The 19,909-nt window shown below is 37.2% G+C and overlaps 1 pseudogene; it reads right to left on the reverse strand.

Moving 5' to 3' along the window:
• Gm17882 (predicted gene, 17882) lies at nucleotides 280–585 on the reverse strand (annotated as a pseudogene).

Raw genomic sequence — 19,909 nt, forward strand, 5'->3', positions numbered from 1 at the left:
GGATCAGGAGCCTCATTCTTGCAGCGTCTCACCAACCTCCCCTGCACCCAAAGAGGTTCCATCTGGTCCTGTGGAAACACACAAACAGACCCTCTCGCCCACGTCAACACCTGATCTGGTCGATCCCCAGGGGGGATGGACACAATACCTCATGGTGATGAGACCATAACCTCGATCACCTGTGTGTCCATGTGGGGAGTCAATATGAGAGTCAAGTTTTCACTAACTTCCCCTCTGATAGGCAATGATTTCCATGCCCTTATAGCAATCTGATTCACCTGCTCATCCAGGCCCTGCAGTATGCTCTCCATCCTCTGGGCACTCCTCTCTCGGCTCTCCTTCATCTTCCTCTGCTTTCTTCTCCTACTCCTCCTCTGACGCTGCTGCCTCCTCACACTCTCCTTTTCTTCCTCATCCTCATCTTCCACTATTTTGATAGCCTCCTCCTTCCTCTTCGGACCAACTAACATCTGGGGCCCCCACCCTCCTAAGCTACAGGTTTCTAGGGCCTTCTCTCTGAGGCTGCTGGGCTCTGCAACCTGAAAGTCAATTGCCAGGCTTCCCCCAGAGATTTCTGAAGATGGGCCACCATACAGGCCACCAATTGTAGTATCTGCTCTCGAACCCTGGGCCTCTCACTCTTTTATACTCTCAGTTCCCATCCACGCACAGCAGGCCACGCCACCTCACCAGGCATGCAGCTTCAGGTAATCAGGGCAGCAGGGGCATATCTCCATCAAAATGGATTCAGAACTCTTCAGCTGGGGAACAGGGGTAATAAAGTGTTCCTGTAAAACAGACTGCTGAGAAGGATCCGGCGTGGATTCAGAACTCTTCAGCTGGGGAACGGTGGTAATGAAGTGTTCTTGCAACACAGACTGTTGAGAAGGATTCAACTGCGTGGATTCAGAACTCTTCAGCTTGGGAACAGGGGTACCCGTAAGTAAAAGGAAATTAATGTGAGTCTCTGAAAGGTATGCTTTCTTACGCAGTAGATCCGGTAATTGTCGTTGGGGTTGTGTTGCTTGCTTTCTTTCTTAGCCTTGATATTATGCTATTGCCTTAATTTTTCATCACCCTGGACACAAGTGTATCTGCTGGGGTAGCTCTGCAGACACATAAGATCATAAAGCAAGTGTAGATAAACTTGTGGATCGACCTTGGGGCTAAGAACCTCACGTAGATAAGTGAGTACCTCAAGGACGCTTTATCCAGGACAAGAAATGTGAGCTAGCTGTTAAGGAAGGGCAATGACTTTTGCAGGAGCACCAGGGAAGCATATCAGAAACAGAGAGAAATGAAAAAGAAGGCACGCGCAGAAAAATAAGTAAAAAAAAAAAAAAAGTTATTTTAGAGCTCTCCTAGGGACAGAAGAAAAACGGGAGACGTCCTGCTCTGGCCCCTATGGAGATATTTTTAGCTTTGGATAGGATATTTGTGTCCCTTTGAGACCCCAAGTTTTATTCCTTGTCTGTCTATTGTCTGTTTTTGGTCTATGATTATTGTTTTGTGTTTCATGTTGAAAAATATAATTGCTTAAAACTTTATCTGCTGGCTGTCCATCCTTTAACTTGTTTGAAAAGCAGCCTCAATTTGCACAGCAGAAAGTGATAAAAGCACTGGGGCTGGAGAGATGGCTCAGTGGTTAAGAGCACAGACTGCTCTTCCAGGGGTCATGAGTTCAATTCCCAGCAACCACATGGTGGCTCACAACCAACAGTAATGGGATGTGCTGCCCTCCTCTGATGTGTCTGAAGAGAGCAGTGGTGTACCAGGATACCTGTGAATCCATTTTGATGGAGATATGCCCCTGCTGCCCTGATTAGCTGAAGCTGCGTGTCTGGTGAGGTGGCATGGCCTGCTGTGCTTGGATGGGAACTGAGAGTATAAAAGAGTGAGAGGCCCAGGGTTCGAGAGCAACAACCCGGGACAAGAAACATCTTCAGGCACGAGCAAAGAACCCCTGCTACAGGGAGGATTCAGAACTGCATCACGGAGAAGGAGCGGTTAATAAAGGTTCCCGTAAAACAGACTGCTGAGAAGGATCTGGCATGGATTCAGAACTCTTCAGCTGGAGAACGGTACTGGTAAGTCTCCCAAATTGATCCCCGGGTTAAAGTGGGATATTTTTAAGAGAAAGAAGAAAGATGAAGACTGAATAAACTGCTGTTAGAAGGACTGGTGGTCGTGTCATTCTTGCTGGTCGAGAGCGGACGCAACAATTGGTGGCCCATACTGGGACCGGACTCCCCCACTGAGTTCAGAACTTTCAGCAGTCAGTGGTTGATGGCAGGGTAAGTTCATGGTGAGTGAAACTTGAGACCCCAGGAGTTTGGGAAGGACCTCGGATAAAATAGAGGCAAATATAAAGTTGCCAGGAAGCAGGCACAAAGTAATGATAAGATTCCCGGATTTCGGCACCATTTCTTACATGTGCTCAACTGGCCAGGAAGAAAGACGCTGCAACAGGATCCTTCTGCACATGTTTATTCAGTCCTGTTTCTTCTTGTTTATATCTCCCTTGTTTATATTTCCCTTGTTTATATCTCCCTTGTTTATATCTCCCTTGTTTATATATCTCCCCCGAACCCTGGGCCTCTCACTCTTTTATACTCTCAGTTCCCATCCAAACACAGCAGGCCACACCGCCTCACCAGGCAAGCAGCTTTAGCTAATCAGGGCAGCAGGGGCATATCTCCATCAAAATGGATTCACCAGTATCCTGGTACACCTGCACAGCTCTCAAGATGTTTGTGGCTTTTATGAGGAAGTCAGGTGCAAGTCATATGACTTATCTGCAGTCCCTGGCGCCTTTGGGACTGCTGCCACACCCGCTCCTCACACTAACCTCCTTCCAGTCTGCTTGAGATGGATCCCTAGACAGCGCTCTGTAGATACCCCTTGTCTCAGTAGTTCTCTTGATTACCTTTTATCTTGAGACAGCTCCCTTATTTTAGAAAAAAATTCTAAAATTCTAAAAATTCTAAAAATTCTGTGTTTGCTCACCAAACAGTTCTCTCTGGGTAGCTCTCTCTTGCAGACCAAAGCCTAGACTTTTTATTTACAAACCAGTTCAGAGATTTACTTCATGTTTCCTTTTGTTTATCCCATGAATTGGAATTTTATGGTCTTAGTCCCTGATTCTTAGAAAAAGACAGCAAGTATTTTTTTTTTCCCATAGCAAGAAATATAGGGCTCAACCTGCCTTTCTAAACACAGATAATAATCCTGCCACTGTTTCTGGGTTTATACTCTATCCCCGGTGACCTTGAAGGTCTTTATCTCCTTCCTTAATATCACTCTCACAAGCATGTTCATAGTGCAACTGCCTCTGTTCCTTTAGGTCTAGGAATCCCTTTATACAATTCTTATTGCATCATTATATTTGGCATAATTGAGAAATCATACATTCTTGAACTCATGTTTTCAGAGTTCTTTCCTACATCCTCAATGACTGCCCTAAAGGTCACAGCAATTATCATTTTGCTAAAGTTATTAGACACACCTCCTGGACTCATGCAGATTCTAATTATCATGTGGACATTAACCTTGGCAGGGAGAACATCCCGTGATAACATTGTTAGTGAGAATATTTTCCAAAGGAGGAACATAAAGTAAATTATACAAACACACCTTAGGCCTAGCAACCATCAACACTCTTCGAGGTCCCCAGCTTGCGTGCTCTGCTACAGAGGTAGGAAAATTTTCATGCTATCCCTTGTATGGTCATGCAGGACTGGGCGACATATGCATCAAAATATTAGCTAAGATCATGTGCCCCAGTACAGAGGAACACCAGGGCCAGGAAATGAGTGGGTTGGGGAGCAGGGCAGTGAGAGAATATAGGGGGTTTTGCGGATAGCATTTGAAATGTAAATGAAGAAAATAACTAATAAAAAAGAAAAAAAAATATCAGTTAAGTACATAAGAATGTGCTTTTAAGGCAGTAACTCAAGAACTAAATAAGTGCAGTTATATTTCATTATACAACTTAAGTTTTAATTAAAGCTGGTTTTATAATGTAAACCTACATATTCCACATCATCAATACTTCTGCACATGGTCATCAGCTGCCAAACAAAGTGGGGATGGAAACATATTACTAAAATTAGTGAAAAATATCAAGATCAATTAAAATATTTATTGGATTATCAGCTAAGGAGGAAGTAGGTGCCAAAATAAATCCTTATATAATAGGAGAATTTTATCATTACTAATTCTTCTTTATAAATAGGAAGGGTTTATCACCAGTCTCATGGAATCCAAAACACGAAGTTAATTATGGCACAGATCCATGTTTCTTCAAAAACTGTGAAATTGAATATACGCAAAGTATGTTCTTAAGTAGATTGAATTAAAAAAAAAAAACTATAGTTTATTTTACTCTGTTCTTTGACTAGGAAAGTTTATTAGAAGGCAAAAGAGAAATTCCTTGAAAAAAATGCATGGCTCTTGAAAAGAATGTTAGATAATTTCCTTTTCCAAATCAATTATCAGCAAAACTGAATGTACAGATCATACACTCTCTTCTCGAGTATATGTTCTATTAGTACCTGAGACATGAAAGTAAACTCATCCTGGCCAGTGCATCTTCTTGGACATATAAATACAGTAAAAAAAAAAAAAAAGAACCATGGAGGATAAGGGGAGAAACATCCTTAGAAAGTATAGCAGATCTCAGGTGCTATGGAGAAAATAAGGAGAAATATGAAGAGGACAAATAAGTAGAAAAGAAGAAGGACAATATAGAGATAGAGGTTGGATGATAAAATTTGAAACGTCAAGGATGCTTGAAAATGCTAATTATAGAAGAATTGGCACAAAGCTTGTACAAACCAGAGGCCCAGTTTGCTAGCTGATATATAATGTCCCTTGGCACAGAAAGAAAAATACATCTATAAAACTACACATGTATTGTGATATGAAAGAAAGCACTATATTGACACCAACTGACATGCTACTTTGGACAAAGAAAGCTATAGATGTCCCCAATGCCTATAAGATGTACTTTTGTTTGATATTTGCTGAGAGACAGAGACCTAGTTTCTGTCTGGGACTATTGCCTACATAGGTTCTCCCAAACAAATGGTCAGTACTGAACACATGCACATATAATCAATGCAAAGTGGACTCAGGAAGACATATGCTAATATGAGTGAGTTTGTGTGTATTTATGTGTATGTATGTACTTGTGTGTGTGTGTGTGCTATTATAAAAGGAAAAGCACTGTAAAAACATAATATGAGCTTCTTTAAAATATATATTAACGCACACTTCTATAAACACATACACACATATTTATATATATGATTCAGTTATGTTATATGAGGTGATAATATATCAAAGAACCATAGATTATCTAGAAATTCCCAGTGCCTGGCATAAGAAACCTCTTCTTTTCTTGTCAGAAGATTCATGGGACTTCTAAAATAATTTAGCTCACTGCTGTTGGCCTTGATGCCTCCTAGAACTTGAAGATCCCTATTCCTGAAGTCACTGCACACTTCAGACACAGCTGTGAAGCCCATGAACCACAACAATTCTAGATACAGCAAAACATCCATAATGATTTAATTATGACATTTTCATCTTGGGAATAAATGATAACTTTTACCTTCAATTTAAAATTCATGTAATAGGCAAAAATTCTCATCTAGTACTGAAAATTAATTAAATTTCTCTGGCCAGATGAATCATAGATTTTAGAGTGATATCTACTACTGTCATTCTCCCAAGGTAATATTATTTCAGATTATATTCAAAATATGGTTGCTATTACTAACTGAGAATTATAGCCCATCCCTTCTTCAAACAACCTTCTGTTTGCAGACAGAGGCTACTATAGAAATAAACTACTGGACAAAATGCAGAGAATAATCAATCATTGGTCTGCTAGCCAAAAGCCCTTATACATAAGGCTGAGGACATTGATGAAGAGGGAGCACAAACGTTTGTTTAAGAGGCAGAGGTTCAGAGCATCTTCAAGAGTGTCTTCTCTATATGGCAGGGAATCTGCACAAATTAAATCTCACAAATATGGTTCTCTAAACAAGAGCACCAGTCAACATGCCAAAACAGATAAGGGAAGTTTTACAAGCCTGAACTCTCAGTGAAGAGCTACAAGCAATCAATGGTTGCTGAGTGAAAGAGAATAAATCTCTGGTGTGGGTGAAGTTATTCAATCCCAAGTGGTCAGCATTAAATCCTTGTACATAAGAAGAGCCATAAATAATCCTCTCTCTCTCTCTCTCTCTCTCTCTCTCTCTCTCTCTCTCTCTCTCTCTCTCTCTCTCTCTCTCTCTCTCTCTTTCTCTGTGCATCAAGCCTGATCATACACAAACATAGGCACACACACACAAACACAAAATCATATTTGTGTTTTGTACTAAAACTGTTTAAAGAAGAATGGAAAGGAGAAGTGAGGGGACATAGGAAGTGTCTTCTGCTTTATCTATATACTCACATGTTGGATTTCAACTTTCATGGACCTATCCAGATCTGTCTGTGAGACCTGGGATTTGAGTACCTTAAAGAATGGGTTGGATTACAGTTTAATGATACAGACAACTTTACTTGAATTTCAGTGCACTTTTATACACAGACATAACAAGAAAGCAATGAGTGAAGGGAGGCTGTTTGAGTTTAGAAAAACATGAACAGAAAAGCATGTAAATAAATGCCAGTAAGTACATATTAAATATTAATAGAGCAGGCCATTCCTAGAACTTTCTCATGACAGAACAATTTGAAGACAATTGCCTGTAATGTACTATAGATTACATCTGGGGAAGCCCAAACAAGGGAGAAGTTTCTATTTAGAATCAGATCAGGAAGGGATATATCCAGTTAGAATAAGCATGTATTATAAAATGAATGTAAACATTTAGTTCATATTTCTAAGGATGATGATATTTGGTGTTTATTATTTCTATTTTCAAGCTTTTGATAGTACACTGAAAATCATGACAATATATGTTTATACTGAAATGTGGTTAGGGGCCCTTTAATCTGGAGATCCTGTAAAAGCCCACACAAGCAGGCTCTTCATAGCTCACTAACTACCTCGTGGCTTTCAACTGACTTGACAATAAGACTACAAGACACGTCTGGAATACCATTCTCTTCCTGTAGACCGTGCTGATTCTTTTTCTTTTATTCTTCCTTTTTTCCTTTCTATAGAACATTTTTAAAGGTTCAGCTGCTACCAGCTAAATTATCAATAATTTAAGTCAAAAGAATTGTTGCTATCTCTGAATCAAATGCTTCTTCCCAATTGTCACTGTAACCCACAAAACTTCGATTTATCATTTATATTTTAGGTCAGTGTGACAATATCCAGCACATTCTCCCTGATCACAATACGCTACTTGCTTTTTCATCTACTAACTTTGTCACTATTGACGATAGTCACATGGCAACCAGCATTTGATGCTTTGTTGGCTGACTTTCTAAACATTATTTTATCTTCCATTATTAAGCGAAGACCTTACGATTGACAAAGGTCTACTCTTTTCTTCTTTTCCAGCAATTCTCTTAGCTTAACCATTTGAACATGATTGTTTAATGAATTATACTCATCGAATTTCAATCACACATTTTTAAAGTAACCCCAAAAAGGACAGTAAGGCACTGAACAATTCAAATGATTCACAGAGGTAAATCTTCTGTTTCAGCAGACAAACGTCTTGAGTTCAAAGCCCCACTGAGCAAAGATGCTTGAGTGGAGGAATAGCCATTGCCTGAAGCACAGAGCAAGATAAAAATGTTATTTTTCAACTGTATAATTGATAGTTTCATATAGCTTAAATATGTGGTGCTTTAATAAACTTTAATATTGACATTTTTTTGTCATTTTTACTTTGTCTGATAGGTATAGGTCTGATAAGTATAGGTTACAAACAATGTTGATGGCATTTTTTTAGGCCATAATAGCTTTTAAGATTAAGACTCCATTATATTCATAAAATCATGAATCATATTAATTTTGCCTATAATCTAAATTTATAAATAGAATTAACATTATAAAAAAATACCATTTTAATAATGCTAACTAAAATGACAAGGGTATAAATATATTTTCACTTTTTTAATATAAACCACATACTCTGTGTGTTACATATGCTGTTTTAGAGACAGTAAAAGAGATAATACCTTGTTGAGAGCATCCTGACATTTGCTTATAAACCGAATATTAAAAGCACAAAGGAAAACTTGCTTGGACCTTTCAAGACCAGCACATAGTCTTACACGCGTTCTCGCGACCGGCCAAGAAGAACGCAACAAACCGGAATCTTCTGCAGCAAAAGCTTTATTGCTTACATCTTCAGGAGCCAGAGAGCAAGAGAGCAAGAGCTTTATTGCTTACATCTTCAGGAACAAGAGAGCAAGAGCAAGAGAGCAAGAGAGAGAATGGCGAAACCCCGTCCCTTTTAAGGAGAATTATCCTCCGCCTAGGACGTGTCACTTCCTGATTGGCTGCAGCCCATCGGCCGAGTTGTCGTCACGGGGAAGGCAGAGCACATGGAGTGGAGAACTACCCTTGGCACATGCGCAAATTATTTGTTTACCACTTAGAACACAGGATGTCAGTGCCATCTTGCAACGGCGAATGTGAGGGTGGCTCCCCACAACATAGTTTATCATTCTTTGTGATAGCATAGCTAACTGCAGATATTTCTCTCTCTTTGCCCCCATCCCCAGTGAACTAATCAGATACTAGTGGAACAAACACCCTGCTAGTCCGTGCCTATGCCTAAGTCTCAGCTTCCAATACCTAGAATTGCAGTGGCCACTACGGAAATGGAGAAGATTTGTATTGTCCTCTGGAGAAGTTGGCAGAGATAAAGGGTATGTCACATCAGAGTTTTAGAAGATCAGAGGGAATGATGGATGTCTGCAGCTAGCCTCCAGTTTCCCTGGCATGAGCCTACCTGGAGCCCACAGTGGCCACACTGGTCAGAATTCCATAAGCTTATCCTATGAGGCAATATACAGTTACTACACTGTCCCAAGAATCAGACAGAGTAACAGAAACTAATGATCAAGAAAACCACACAACAATGCCAAAATCTGATATGAGCACCTAGAATTATAGTATTGCCACACCTAGATTATTAGACGCCAATTTAAAAAACCATAACAACCAGACTATAAGTGTCCAACCTACAACAAAAGGCACTTGGTATTACAACATAACTGCAGCACAGGGAAAAGACCTTAATTTATCATTTGTGACTAAGATAGAGATCCTTAAATAGGATGAATGAAAACAAAAACTAACAATGAGAACAAATAAGGAAAGCTATTCAAATCCAGAAATTGGAAATAGAATCAATGAGGAAAAAGTCAAAATGACAGTAATAAAAATCTTGGCAAAACACATTCAGGAAATCTAGCCACTGTGGAAAAAGCATATCTAGTAATAACAAGAAGAGAGAAATTAGCTTAAAACCAGGCTAAATGCACTAAATAAAAAATGGGTCAAGAAAGAAATTAAAGAATTTTTAGAATCAAATTAAAATGATTACCTATGACATTCCCCAAATTTCAGACGCAATAAAGGCACTTTTGAAAAGCAAGTTAATCGCACTAAGACCTACATTCAAAAAGCAAAATAAAATAAAGTAAATCAAATAAGCAAACATAACTAATGCTAGCAACCTAATAACATACTTGAAAGATCTAGAACAAACACAGAAAAAATAATCAAAGGAGTAGACAACTAGAAACTCAGTGCTAAAATAAAAAAATAGAAACAACAACAAAAACTCAATAAAAAAATTCGATGAAGCAAAGACTTGATTCTTTGCAAAAGTCAATGATATTGACAAATCTTTTATCCAAATTAACTGTAAGGCAGAGAAAGAATATCCAAATTAACAAAATTAGGAACAAATTGTCGAACATAACAACAGACATGGGAGAAACTTAAAGAACCACAAGGACATATTTAAAAAAAAATTGTGCGTGTGTGTGTACATATATATATGTGTGTGTGTGTGTGTGTGTGTGTGTGTGTGTGTGTGTGTGTGTGTGTGTGTAATATCATGGAAAAGTAATGCATGTTAAAATTTTTTCAGGTCATTGAAGAAAGAAATTGAAAAATGTAATAGAAAATGTCTCCTATGCTCATGCATCATTACTATAAAACCAACAAAAATGGCCAATCTATCAAAAGAAATCTCCAGATTCCACGCAATCCCCATCAAATTTGTAACATAAAAGTCCATAGATTGAAAATGACAATTCTCAGCTTCATAGAGAAACACAAACACACACACTCCTAGAAATCTAAAACAATCCGGAATAATAAAAGAAGTGCAGTTAGTGACACTCACCCAGATATCATGTTGTACTATAGAGTTATAGTAACCAAAACAACATGGTTTTGAAACAAAAACTAACATTGATGATGGAAATCAAACTTAAGACCCAGATATTGAGTCAGACATCTGTGTGCTGAAAATGGTTCAGGAATGAAACTGTAGAAGATTTCTGGGAGCTTGTGAGAAAACTCAAAAACAAGAGTCTTGTAACCCATGTTTCTTCATACTATAGGTTCTTAAAATGTGGTTTCATGCCCTTCCCAGATAGAGTAAATCAAGTAGACTTGGTTTCTTGTTCTCCATCATCCTACTTTTGTTATTTTAAAATTTTTTAAAAACTGGTTGTCCTTTTATAGGTGCCATTTCTGGTTGTCTCATGCATAGGTGCCATTCTCCCAGGTTCATGCTACCAACTTGACCTGCAATACCCCAGACACTTGACTTTGATAAAGAAGGCTGGAACACCAAGATTAAGAGGGGAAGAAAAGGAGAGAGCAGGGATGAGTGAGAATAAGTGAGGAGAGAAACTAAAATTATACATCTTTTTATGGGTAGTATAAAATATAATGCAGGAGAAGCTTATATATATATATATATATATATATATATGAAGGCAAGCTAAAGGAAATTACCTAATAATATCAGAGACAAAGCTCCAATTGAATATCTCTTTTTATCAAATGAAACTTCTGATACTTGGATTGGGTTGTTGACCAAAGGGTCCCATATGAATCTTCAAACCCAGGCTCTTGCCAAGACTATTGGTTAAATTCCGTATCAGATAGATGCCCTTGCCCCCACCCACAAAAAAATCATTGCTGAAGAAAATACCTATACAACTAATTAAACAATAAGAGTGATTTTCCTTGTCACTGCCAGCTCCTAAAAAATTGCACACTGCACAAGAGCTTATCCCTACAATTTGACTGATGCTTATATATACAACCTTTACCGTATATTATAGCATCTTTCTAGAAATAATAAGTTCTGCATGCTAAAAAGAACAGAAGAATATAAGGAACAAGCCAGTCTAAACCTCTTTTATTTACAATAATAGATTCCCTGCAAGTTATGCTAGGGCTGTGTGACCCAATGTATATGGGAGTAACTAACCAGTAACTGATTGGCCTAGAGCCCCACTCCATAATACAGAAATGCTTGAGAGACTAAGAACAAGGGAGTGGGTATCACAAACACGTACAGTAACATTTAATACTATTAGTCTAAAAAACAAACCAACAAAGAAATCCAAAAAAAGCATAAAATTACTTCTAATGACATTCCTCCACACTCAGATCAGCCTTGGTCAACCATCATCAAGGAAGATCTTCATGCCACTCCCCGGTAGCACATAGGTAGAAATACATAGACCCCCCAGACATTACTGAGTAAGTGACAATAGGGCATTCAGCCCTAAACAGGTTTCTCTATCAAATCCTTCCATTAAGGATCAGGAAACCTTAAAAAAAAGCAGAAAGAGTGTAAGAGCCAGAGGATATGGAGAAGAACCAGAAAATAATGTATTATAAATCAACAACACTTATTTGAATTCACAGATGCATTGAGAGAGAATGCATAGAGTCTGCATAGGTTGGCACAGGATGTCTGTTTATATATTATAACTTACAGATGAGTGCTTAACGAGATTCTTGAATATAAAAATGCGTAGATTTCTGGTTCTTGTACCTTCTCTTGGACTCTTTTCTTTTTCTGTTCACTTGTTCTGTCCAGGTCTGATTTGTGAGATTTTGTTTTGCCTTATTATAACATAATACAAAATAAATCCAAATGTTTGCTGAGTATTGTAATTTTTTAGAGTTTTTGCATCAATCAAAACTATATTACATTCCCCTTAGTTTTGTGGCTTAAAAATCTTGCTGCAAAGATCATTATATTGCAAACATTTAGATTTTTAATTTCCAAGTTTATATAAGCTTCCAGCATCAGTAATTGGTGATAGATATGATACATTGAACTAGCTATCATGAAGTAACAGTGAAAAGCACCTGGATAGACTCTATATTTAGTAATAATAAGGCTGTTTTGGAAAGAGTAAGGCAGACACATGTTCTATTTCAATCATCAATATTAACCTCAGCAATAACAAAATAATCTACAATGTCCCAAAGAGCCTCCTGTGAGAAAAGACCTTTTCTGGTTTCATGAATTGGTCTCCATTTACTCCTCCAAGCCAGCAGGGTTGTACATTTGAAAAAGCTGTGCTACACTTAATCTATTCTGACAGAATCTTTAATAGTGCACACTGGTGACATGAATGTTCAAATGACTGCAGTGCTCAGTGAAACAGAGCCTAATTGTCTTATTAAGCCATTTTACAGGTTGTATTTATTTATCAGTGGAAGGTGTTATAGAGGGGAAAAATGGAACCTTACTTGTGTAAAGGTTATGGAATGTGTTCTTTAACTGCCATTATAAAAAATTCAATGTGTGGGAGACAGGTTTAGAGGAAAAAGTGCAGTTATACTATCCTAAAAATCTACATTAAAAACTAAATGAAGTCAGATGCCATTTTAACCTGCTATTTTTAACAGTAGAAAGGGAATTTTTAGCTTAAGGTTAAAAAGTAATTATTTCAATTTCTATTTAAATACTAAAGTTATATTTTGAGCAAAGATTTCAATGAGGCAGCTGAGTTCATCATCCCTGAAACATATTACTTAACATAAAGGACAATACCATTTTTTTTTATTTAGTTTTTTACAACACTTATTTCTCCTCTTTCCTCCCTCCAGATCTTCCCAAATATCATTCTTTGCTCCGTTTATATATTCATGGTCTTGTTTCCATAAATTACTGCCAAGGACCAGACAAGGCATGAAGAGGGATTCTTGAAAGAATGGGTGTTTGGGAGCTGGAAACAAACAACTCATGTCAAATCCTGGGTCCAAGCTGGAGGCCTGGGTTCTGCTGACTTGGCTTTCCAGAATGTTCTCTGTGTTCTGCTCTGTTCTACACATTTTTTTTTCTTGCGATTGTAAAGACTCTCTGGTTGAGACAGCTCTCTCTGCTAGTAAAACTGTAAGAGCTATCTCTGTATAGCTCATAGCTGGATAGACCAAAGTCAGAAAAGCTGCTATAAAAATTTTTAGATTTTTCTGACCATGTCAGAAATCCTGTTAGAATTTTTTTGTGTGATAATGTTTGTTTTATTTTGCTGAGAATAGTATCCTAGACAGTGTTTACCTTTGGGGGATTTTAAATCCCCAAGTGTCTGTCTACCAATTATAGGCCAGCTCCTCCTCTTTCTTCTTCTTCTTCTTCTTCTTCTTCTTCTTCTTCTTCTTCTTCTTCTTCTTCTTCTTCTTCTTCTTCTTCTTCTTCTTCTTCTTCTTCTTCTTCTTCTTCTTCTTCTCCTTCTCCTTCTCCTTCTCCTTCTCCTTCTCCTTCTCCTTCTCCTTCTCCTTCTCCTTCTCCTTCTCCTTCTCCTTCTCCTTCTCCTTCTCCTTCTCCTTCTCCTTCTCCTTCTCCTTCTCCTTCTCCTTCTCCTTCTCCTTCTCCTTCTCCTTCTCCTTCTCCTTCTCCTTCTCCTTCTCCTTCTCCTTCTCCTTCTCCTTCCCCTTCCCCTTCCCCTTCCCCTTCCCCTTCCCCTTCCCCTTCTCCTTCTCCTTCTTCTTCTTCTTCTTCTTCTATTGTATATTTTCTTTATTTACATTTCAAATGTCCCATTTCTAGGTCTCCCCTTCAGAAAACTCCTATCCCATTCCCTCTCCCCTTGCTTCTCTGAGGGTGCTCACCTGAACACCCACCCACTCCTGCCTTATTGCTCTGGCATTCTCCTACACTGGGACATCGAACCCCCTCAGGCCCAAGGACTGCTCCTCCTACTGATGTCCAAAAAGGCCATCCTCTGTGACAAATGGGGCCGGAGCCATGGGTCCCTCCCATGGCTCTTTGGTTGGTGGTCCATGCCCGGGAGCTCAGGGTGGGGAGGGGAGAGGTGTCTGGCTGGTTTACACTGTTGCTACCTCTGTGGGGCTGCAAACACTCTCAGCTCCTTTAGTTCCTTCTCCAACTGAGACCGTATTCAGTCCAACCGTTGGCTGTGAGCATCTGCCTGTGTATATGCAGAGGTCTGCAGACAGCTCAGCTGTCTTTCTTTCTCGAGAAAAATCGAAAGAGAAACTGCTATCATTTTCTGCTAAGTCATCTCATTCATACCAAAACCCCAGGTTTTGTTTGTTTGTTTGTTTGTTTGTTTGTTTGTTTTGACATATCAGTTCAGTTATTTATTCCAGGTTGCTTTTGATTATCCTAAGAATCAGCATCCCTTGAACTGCAAGCTTCTTAATTTTGAGGAAACAAGAAGCACACATTTCCTTTTACCATCACAAAAGAATTCATTGATTTGCCTACCTTTGTTACACAAGGATGCCAAACTAGTCTAGGTGGGATCCTGTTCTGAAATTACCATTTCTACCACACTTGGGTCAATGCTTGCTCTGTCCTGACTGACCCTGAACTCAGGAACCCTTCTGACTTTTTAAACCTAAACAAAAGCCTCAGATGGGTGGGATCTCCAGTGATGACCATTCCCTAAACCTCTTTATATCCTTCCTTAGTACTTTTCTAACAAGTAGGCTCACAGCACAGATGATTTTGTCCTTTAGATTTGTGAAGCCCCTCCTGTAATTCATATTGCATAGTGGAAAAATTATATATTTTCAAACTCATGAATTTGAAATTTGTACCCATAGCCTTAAGGGCTGTCCTGAAGGGTCCAGTGTTTAGCATTTTGCTGAGATGTAGCCAGACTCAACTCCTGGACATGTGCTGTTTCTATCTATCATGGAGTCATAAATGTTAACAGGAGGGCATTCCTAGAAGGAATGAGTTCTCCACTGGTAGTACTGCTTCCAGAAAATATGATCGTTATTACACAAACAAGCCTTATGCTCACAGCAGCCATCGGCACTCCTGTAAACTTACACTGGGGACCTGTCCCAGGGGGGAGAAACCATGCCACTCTTTCCACATCAAAGCCAGCCTGGCTTGGCAAATTACTATTACACTCACATATGTGTATTCATGAACATATATTCATATGTATAACCTGGGCAGTCTTTATAATGTAACTCACATGAATGTTTTCAGGACTGACCGTTTGGTATTGGTTAACCAATTCATATTCTCATTCTTAGTGAAGATTATTTCTCCAATTCTCAGCATTCCTTAGGATCCTCTAGTTGGTCTTAGATTTGTGGCCTATGAACTTTACTCTAGCTCTGCCATTTTTCTTGGTGCTATCCTTGTTCAGCCCATGCTGAGCAATTTTGATAATATGACTTAATGACTGGAACTCATGACATTCCTAGAAGATATATTCTCGTATTAAACTCTGTAATCCGTTGGCTCTTTCTTACCCCTCTTGTCATCATTTTCTGAACACTAGCACAGTGTGTTTTATAGCTCATAGTTTTATAGGTCATAGCTGTTAGAAATATGGATAGAGTTGAAGAGGTAGCTCAGTGGTAAGATCACTTACTGCTCTTGAGAATGATCTGGATGACATTCGCAGCACCCAATAGGACCCTTCACCTGTCTGAAACTCTAGATTCAGTGAATCTGATGTCATTGTCTGTCCTCTTTGGGAATTAGGGATATGGGTGGTATGTATGCAGAAAAATATTAAGAAAATCTTTAAAAAAACAGTATGGACATTTTGCCCATTCACACAAAGGTATTTTATATATTAATAAAATAATAATATTTTATTTTAAAAATATTTCTATTAATATTTTTCTTAGTTATATGGATATTTGTATGCCTTTGTATAGGTCTTTTCACCTACTCAACAGAGTTGTATTATAATCACTAGAGCTGAGGATAGAGATCATAATGAGCCACCCACTGGATATCCACAGGTCCTGAGACCAGTTTAGAGACCAGTTTAGATCATGCACATAAAACGAATTGGTGTGTTTTCACTCCAATCATTCCTTAGTTGTCATTAGTTTTTGTGTAAGGCTGACATCTCATAGGCTTCCTACCTTCCAGGTTATCATATCTATTTATAAAATAGTTTAAAATAATAATGTTCCTAGACTTATGGCTTTATTCAAAATGATGATCTTTATTTTACGAAAATGAACCAGGCACATACAAATTTGGTCAAAAATATGTCTAGGTTGTTACAAATAATACATTTTAGACTCATAATTTGTATATGTTTATTATTAGCATTACTATAATTATATACATCATTTTTCTATAATATATGGTCAACCTAACAACCAGAGAATATTACCTTTTAGATCATGAGACCAAGAAGCATTCCTCTCAATCCACTTATGTAAAATGTTAGTGTTCCTAATAATATACATTTCCAAATAACTTCACCATATTTTTAAAATAATTTTGTAAAATCATAAAATATTTCAGCACCTAACTCTGCTAATGTCATTATATTTAATTTTTCCTTAGAACTCTGAACAGTATACAGAAATATATCACTCCAGCTCTTCATCAACAGTACACATCTTTTAATGCTTTCATTTTAGACCATGATACTTTTGTACAATCAGAACATTCTAACTTCTTAATAGAACCAGCAGATGATGCTATCCATGTAAACAGGATAGCCACTCTTCTATACCTATACCTCCTCTTTTTATGTTGCTTCCAATACAAGAGAAACCACATCTTCATTCCACTCACAACATACTTTTAACCCAAGTATAATAAAGTGAGCATGGATTTCATAAGCATCTCTAGAAACCAGCACATTTCCTTTTTATTAAGTTTAATATCATTTATAGATCCATATGTTCCCTTTCTTCCCTTGAAAAAAGCATAAAATTTAAAAGAACATAGCTAACTTTTTAGCACTGTATATTTGAAATAAGGTACAGGCTTTTTTTTTTTTTTTTTTTTTTTTTTTTGTTATCCTATGTAAGATGAATTGCTGTCCTTGACAGTTTTGCAAGGACACTTGAGCCAAGGAAAGTTAAATAATTTGCCTCAGGATACATAGTACAATTGTAACAGCAACTGAAATGAGGGCACTTTACTCTGATTCTATAACAGTTTCTTATTTTGTTGTTCAAAGAAGAGCTTTATCCAGCATTTCAATGATTCTATACACCCTTTGTTTCTAAATTTATGATTTTGATTCAAAATTATTTTAATTAAAATTGTCATGGTTTTTATTTTTTTGAGATTATAATATAATTTACATTTATCCCTTTCGTTTTCTTCTTCCAAAACTTCTTATATACCTTAATTACTTACAAAATCATGGATTTTTTTTAACGAATTGGTATTTCACACACATACACAAATATGCAAAAATTACTAATTATTATCTCTCCAGTCCATATATTAGTCCTTATAAAGATGTTCTCATGGCTGAATATTTAGCTTTCAGTGACCAGTTGTTGACTTCTTCCCTGGGAATCAACCATCCAAGCTTTCCTTAATTTTGTATAGTCTTTAATGTAGAATTGAGGCCTTGGGGGCTTTTCTCTTCTACTTTGTAATGTCTATTGTTTTGCTTTGTCAGTTAGCATGTGTGTGATCATTGTTATAAGACTTTGTGGTTCTAGCTTCTAACATTTCAAGGAGAGGAAATCTTATTGACAACATCTATATCTTAGGATCTTTCTGTATCTCTTCTGTAATGTTCTCTTAGCCTAAGCAGATAGATTGTTTTGTAGATTTATCAACTAGGACTGGAATCTACTCTCTGCATTCTGATTGACTCTCATCCATTGAACTGGTCTCCATCTCATATAAATAGAGTATTCCTTAATGAAGGCTAAGGATTATCCCTATCTGTGGGAAGGACAAGTATTGATAGATTATGGTTGGGGATAATGCTGGCTTAGTGAATTCATGGTAGTAGATTCCACTCCAATAATCATGTCATCACTAGCATTGAATTGTTTAGTTAGGTTCCCAATACCAGGAATAGTTGTTCTCTTGTTGAGTAGATCTTAAGTCCAATAGAAACCTATTAGCTACAATGAAGATTTTCATGCTAAAATTGCAACCATAGAGTTATAATTATATGCTGATCATTGATGAAGTTTGTAAGCATCATAGATGGCCAGGACTATTGGTTGCTTCACTCCTTTGGTAGCTTGCATGGTAACTGTTTTATATATATACATATATATATATATGTTTTTGTTTTTGTTTTTGTTTTTTGTTTGTTTGTTTGTTTGTTTGTTTTTGAAGAGCGTCATGTAGCCAAGGGTGCACTATATATATGAGGACATTACATTTCTGAAACTTTTGCTTTTATTTCCAGAACTCTGAGATTCCAGATATTCCACTCTTTCCTATTATACAGAACTAGCTTTGAATTCAAGTGCTTATGCTGGCAAAGGAAGTTCTTTGTGGGGCTGTATTTCCAGCCCATTTTTATCTCTTCACAAAAGAATGTGTTATGGAATACTGTTCATTAAGCTCTGAAGAACCTAGATAATTATTTTAAAACATCTTTGACAATTGACTCAAAATAAGCTTTCTAAGTAGCGATAATTGCAAAACATCTTAACAAGATGCTTTTATCATTGTAATTAAGCTAAAATTATTATTTGACTTAAATGAACAATGTAGGGTTATAGTAATATATTTTGAGTATCTGTTAATGAAACTACTCTGACCAGTATTTTGCAAAGGCAAACTGGGTAATCTTAACAATTGTGTTTCTTGAGGATTAAATCCTTTTGGTTTAGTAAATGCAACATAACATAAAAGTAAGCTTAGACCAAAATTTGAGTTTTCTCACTCAGACAAAAGAATTGCAAAAAACCCAAACAGAAGGAATGCAACTATTTTAGCATTAACTTTAGAAAAGATGAAGTATCTTAAAACATGAATAATAATGGTATATTTATTGTATCAGAAGAACAATAATTAGAAATTTACAATAAAGTATGAATATTTATTCTTCATAGTTTCACATCATGTACAAAAGATATTTTCATATCAGTTCCAATTTTCCACATTCTTATTTTTACTCAGACCATGAAATATTAGATTTATTTATATTCATTTACATATATTTATAATTTGTTTAAGAATATCCTATCAGTCATGTAATTACAAAAGTTTTTTTTTCTTTTAAAGATTTATTTATTAATTATATATGAGTACACTGTAGCTGTCTTCAGACACTCCAGCAGAGGGTGTCAGATCTCACTATGGACGGTTGTGAGCCACCATGTGGTTGCTGGGAATTGAACTCAGGACTTTTGGAAGAGTAGTCAGTGCCCTTAACCGATGAGCCATCTCTCCAGCCCCCCTACAAAAGTTTTTATTTTTAGATAATCCCTAAATGTAAAGGTTCTCATTGCTAGTGGAAGCTTAGTAATTTACCCTTAATTTTTTCCTTTAATGATCTCTTGTGGATATTTTGCTGGTACATTTTTAGTCACAGAGAGACTATAGCAAATCAAAGTCTGATTTTACAGGGTTCTTTCTGATAAACATGTAAAGTCAGATATGTATGTAAACATAAAATATTGTACTAAAATCACATAGTACAATTCAATAACGATATTCAAAGAATGTTAATAAATGAACATGTTGCTGGCATTTTGTTTTATATTCTCTAAAAA

Source organism: Mus musculus, chromosome 14 (assembly GCF_000001635.26).
Source record: "Mus musculus strain C57BL/6J chromosome 14, GRCm38.p6 C57BL/6J".
Classification (NCBI taxonomy): Eukaryota; Metazoa; Chordata; class Mammalia; order Rodentia; family Muridae; genus Mus; species Mus musculus.